This window comes from Barbus barbus, assembly GCF_936440315.1.
Source record: "Barbus barbus genome assembly, chromosome: 29".
Classification (NCBI taxonomy): domain Eukaryota; kingdom Metazoa; phylum Chordata; class Actinopteri; order Cypriniformes; family Cyprinidae; genus Barbus; species Barbus barbus.
The window spans coordinates 18,058,834-18,064,833 of NC_136757.1; the positions used below are offsets into that span (position 1 = coordinate 18,058,834).

General features: G+C 36.0%; 1 protein-coding gene across 2 annotated transcripts in view; it reads right to left on the reverse strand.

Moving 5' to 3' along the window:
• Positions 1-6,000, reverse strand: part of LOC306849638 (semaphorin-3F-like) — a 52,496-nt gene extending 46,496 nt beyond the window's left edge. For both annotated transcript variants that reach the window (XM_079384815.1, XM_079384814.1), the window contains exon 1: positions 5,550-6,000. The gene's annotated coding sequence lies outside the window, so the exon portion shown is untranslated. The remainder of the gene's footprint in view (positions 1-5,549) is intronic.

Genomic DNA, 6,000 nt, shown 5'->3' on the forward strand with positions numbered 1-6,000 from the left:
ATCTAAAATTTTCACATACTTTTGAAAATTCAGCGTTTAGTTGATCCTGACAAGCGCTTGTCATCAGCTGTGAACTCGACGGCTTTCTTCTTTCGTGAAGGGGTTTGGCATCACGGCATATTTGTTTCCAGGCAGAACGGTAAAGAACGCGACACACACATCTCCCAGAAATCCTGTATAATTCAACCAATCCGATGACGACTTCGAAACTCCTGAAGTGTTTCCAAATAAGTGTGCCATACGCATCAGACCTTTAGCCAACGTTCCGTGGGCGTGACGTCTGAGGCTGAGACTAACCTTACAGTAGTGCTCAAAACTGATTACGGTCAAACTTTTGAAACCCTTCCTCACTTGAATAAAGATTATAATATTTAAATTTTAAAGCATAGCCACCACAAAATCAGACTTACTTTGAGATCATTCCGAGGTTAAATACAGACTTAAAATCATAACAAGATATAGTTTAATGGCTATGATGTTGTTTTTTTAAAACAAATTTTTGCATAGCTATGACAGGAAACACTGGAATCTAACAATCCTTTAAAAAAAAATCTTAAAAAAACTAAAGCATGTATATAACCCCAATAAAACAGTTATCGAATAAACATGTGTCCTATTACGTGTCCTAAACTCCTGAAACATTGGTGTCTCATATTTTAGAGCAGTCAAAATTTGTCAAATCTGTATGTGTGAAAATATTCAGATGTAACCCCTTTTGTAATCGTTACAATTTATTTTGTGATCAAATTACATAATTCCATTACATGTACATCTAAATGAAAAAAATAAGCATGCACAATTAAATATATAATAAAAATCAAAATATTTTATATATATATATATATATATATATATATATATATATATATATATATATATATATATATATATATATTTAAAATCAGCTCGTTATTATACCGCGGCAGCGGTCGCGGCAGTCGTCGTGTGAAGCCCTCTTAGTGTGAAGACCAAAGAGTGTAAAGACCATCGACTCTACCGTGCGACTCCACCGGGCAGGGACACCGGCAAGGGATAGTAGTATCGCTTTTTATTTAATTTTTTCATTGATATGTTTATTATTGAAATGTTGTTATATGCATGTGTCAATTTTATTTAATTTCTTTATTTTCTTAAATATGTGGGTAGATAGTATTTATAGAGTTGTAACTTTTTAGTTTTAGTTACTTTTTCTTATTTGTAAGTCGCTTTGGACAAAAGCGTCTGCTAAATGACAAAAGTAAGTAAAGTAAGTAAATATATATCAACCAATAAAAAAAAAAAAAAAGATATGGTAAGGATATACTTGGCAATAATTCCACAACCCCATTCAGACCTATAAAGTACAACAAACTGAGCAACAGTTGAGATCATCTTACACATGGCAAGTAGTCAAAGAAAAGAAAGGGTTAAAATCTCTAGGTTAACAAGTTTATGTTTGCTATTCCTGGCGTCCCTCACTCAACACTTGACTCAACATTTATTTTTATTGTTTTGTCATACCGTCACATTTTCCAGATAGTCTGAGAACAACCAGACACTACAGTGTGACATTAGTGTAGCATCACTGGACTGATGAACACCCTGCATCTTTTTTTTTCTCCAAGTCTTTTCTTGCCCTTCTGATGTGATGACTTCATTTTTCTTTATATCCACTGTCCTCTCCAGCCAGAGAATAGATTGTTTGGTCATCAGCGGACTCTCGCAGCAACTACTGTTGGTCTTTGATTGGCAAAGCCCCAAGAATCTTCAGAATGGAGGCTTAATACTCCCAGGGCTGACAGCTGCAGGGATTAGGCACTCTTGCTCACTGTTATTGACGCCCCTGCATTGTGCCTTTCTCCATAAATGTGGCACCAGGACCAGGATGGGGTTGATGAGGGTGGCTGTTTGAGGGGGGTCAGCATTCTGAAATCATGTCAGGTGCTTCTGCTTTGAAGCCTATACGGATGCATTAAAGAACATCGAGAACATGTGATGTGCAAAAACGTACTGTTTGTAAGGTGGACGTCTCCCCATATCCACAATGACATCACTAAATTATCACTTATGCCCCAGATTCCCCCTTTCCACCAACCCCTGGAGTCCAGTCTGACCCCACTCTGACCCCCCAGCACCACTGACGCTGTCATGACAACCGTCTCAAGAGGCTTGTTGTATGTGTAGAGAGTGAGAAGTGTATACATGAGTGCATCTCTCTATATGCTTGTGTGTGTGTGTGGGAGAGAGAGAGGGGCACTTGTGACAAATGGGAATTTAAGTGTGTCATTTACGTAGTGAACAAAAAAGCTACATGAATGTCGAAATGCGCAAAAAAAAACAAAAACAACTTGAGCTAAAGATTGTTTCCCTGAATTAACACAAAACGGAGAGAGGGATAAAAGCTTTAATATTCAGAAGTTAAAGGAAGAGATTATAGGCCTATCCATTAAAATACTTTCACTAGGAAGACTGCAGGGGATTTGGGATTTAAACTAGTAAAGCTATGTCAATTTCTATTCTAAAAATGTTTTAAAATGTAAGAAAGGCAGACGTCCAAACATTTACAACTGACATCCAATAAATTCCAAATTACAGCTGATGAAAAGACTATTTTTGTTCTCGTGACAAATGCTCCTAATTATGCTCGAAACATTATGTCAACAGGTTTGTACAGATATTAATTATCCATCTCTGTTTTTTTTTTTAAATACGCCTGGAAGAGTTTCAGTGTGAATATTTGTGTGTCTTTCAGGGGCTGTTTATATAAAAAGATTCCCTTCTTAACGTTCAAAGTGAGTTAGTCACAAAGACATCAGCTCTTGAGTTCTCACATTCTCTCTTCCCAAACATGACCTCATAATGTCTTCAAGGAACGCTCAGAATAGAACAAAGTGACCAATTTAGAATATTTACTTTCATCGTTATCTTCTTCATCCTCATGACAAGGGAAGTGAAAAAAATTAAGAAAGGATAAACTTGGAAGCAAAACATTTGAAGACTGGCCGCCTCAAAAAACGTGTAACATGTCATTGCATTAAATAAAGCATCAAACCTAATGACATTTTTAGAGAACTTTTAGAAAACAGCAAAAAAAAAAAAAAAAAAAATTGCATCTGTGGTTTCATTTTTTTTTTCTAGTGTAACCACTGGATTTTTCTACAATTAACTTAAATGTACTTATGCAAAACTTCAAAAATGACAATTACATCAATAACTAAAAGCATTTAACTGACTCGTGTAATTGTCAACAATTTAAACAAATCCTTTTTTAAATAATAAATAATGGCACAAGCAAGAGATTTCAGTATGGACGGCACAGCTTCTAGGTAAGTCAGTATATAGTGTATTCTATGATTGGCAAGATTAATATTTCACTAAGGCCTGTCAACAATACCAAAATAAAGGCAGATCCAGTGAACCCCTCAGGGTAAGATGCCTCTCAATCGATTTCAGACTTTCTTTCCTCGTCTGCCTCAATAACTGTTCAATAATTGATGAGATACAATCCACATGGATCCCAGAATTCCACTGTCAAGTCTTTCAAGCAGCAGGTTGGTTTTGAATAACTTCAATAGGTTGGTGAAAATTCTACACCACTAAAATAGTCCATTTTCATATCAAGGCCAGAAGCTTTTAGAGCAACATATTAAAATAAATCGGCACACAAATATGCCAGAGTAACTACACTGAAGAGGCATTTAGTAACGATCAAGATAACAGACAGAGAATTGCATAAATACCTTCATGTTGTGCATTAAAGGATTCTAATCAGTATTTACACCCAGGAGCACATAAACTGAGTTGCTAATCAAATCCTTATTCATTTCCTCTGTCTTAGCATAAAAAAATCATCCTCAAGTTTGCTGAGAAAGGACGTAAATGAAATACATTTTTTATATTTCAACTGATACAAGCGCAGGACATGAATTTCAACAGCCTTAAAACACTAAACACTAAGAGCCTTTTCATGTTTTGTGCAGGATTTTGTGTGTCCCACACATCAAGCATCGCTATTTGGTACCAGAAACCACCAAATGTTGTACAGCCAGGGGAGTGTTTCAGACAAAGTTCACTTTACAAATCAATCAATGACTGATTAATTAAAGGACCAAATAAACCACCCATTCAACAGTTTTAGTCTCTTCTATGATGACTGACCTGTCTTGAACTGCAACTGCAATAAAATTCTCAACTAGATTAAAATAAGCACTACTGGAAATAATACATAATTCATGCCCTCTTTTATTCTACATATACAAAATTTAAGATTAGAAACCTACACATTTTAGGGACCATATCTGATGTTATTTTTGATTTGTTATGCTTTTAACTTCAGATCCATAATGCATTACTTTTTAAGGCAGAGCTGTGAATGAATAATAAATTAGTCCACTGAACATATAATGTGCATTTCGTGGTTCTCTAAAGTTGCCTGCTGAGTTTGTTTTAACAGAATACTGATCATTCCTGAGCAACTTTGTCGTGTGGGTGTTAAGGGGACAATGAAGGCTGATGTGGGAACCTCATGGCATCTATGAAGACGCAGGACCCTGTGGACCACTGAACCTGAGACAATGGCTATATATATATATATATATATATGTATATGTATATATGTGTGTGTGTGTGTGGCAAGCCGTTTTGACTTATTCATTCTCAGGATATGAATTCTTGATATCAACAATTCAATTTTTACTATAGTTAAAATGTTAATTCTTGATATCAGGAATTAATTGTTGATATCTGTAATTGTATTTTCACTAGTTAAATGTCACCATAGGCTGCTATTCAAAATCAATTGTTGATATCAAGAATTAATTTCTTACTAGTTGAAATTCCAATTTCACATATCAGAAATGCAATTCTTACTAGTAAAAATGTCTATTCTTGATATCAAAAATTTAATTCTTGATATCAACAATTTAATTGTCACTATAGTGACAATGTTCATTTCTGATATCTGAAAATGTATTTCTGATATCAACAATTGGGAGGGTAATTTCTGATATCAACAATTGGGAGGGTAATTTCTGATATCAACAATTTAATTCTTGATATCAGAAATTAACATTGTCACTAGAGACAATTAAATTGCTGATATCAAGAATTAACATTTTAACTAGTAAAAACTGAATAGTTGATATCAAGAATTCATATCCTGGGAAGGAATAAAAGTCAAAACGGCTTGCCATAGTGTGTGTGTGTGTGTGTGTGTAAAGATACTTGAGGCACTTAAAAACGTATAGGTCTCATTCATTTTGTATATTTCACAGTAATCTGAGCCTTTTCAATGGGTTCCTATAGGTTCTCTAGAACGTTTCGTAGCTTTTCATATTTACAGTAGCCTGTATGCATTTTCCGTGTCCACTGCATTCATATGCGCGTGATGATGCCCAAAAATGCTTCCCATTAAGTGGTCTAGTCAGGCACCTCACTGTTTGAGACACAGCCTGCAGGTGACAGGATAATGTAAACAAAGAACTCAAAAGATGAGCAAATTAACAAACCGTGTCAAACAAACACACTGCTTAATGTTTCAAACATGTTTCTTTCTTTAAAGAGCCACTTACTTCTTGTCCAGGTAACTTAAGATGGAAGATGTTACATTCCGTGGCACGCAGCTGTCCGATGCAAACAAAACAGTCACAAAACACACCTAAACGTGTCAATGTCCATTTGTTTGCAGGCTTTTGGGTTGTTTCTTAGTTCTTTCTCAGTTGCCAAAGTTTCCAATCGGCGGAGTTAAAGTACTAGCTTGCGTTCATTAACCGGTTACCCTTTGAGAATTAACGCGGAGCTCAGAAAAACTTTCCCAATTCCAGTCGCACTGTCATCTTTCACAATATCATGAGGAGCAAATCCGTTAGTATTCCAGAGTCAGACGCGCTGCCTTTCTGTAGAAGTCCAGTCAAGTGTTTGCAGGTGTCGGCGTGCTGTGTGCTGTACCTCGCCCTCTCTCCACTGCCTCCCTATTAAAACCAGCCAACCGTGTCAGTGTTAACCAGCTCCCTGCCAGCACTC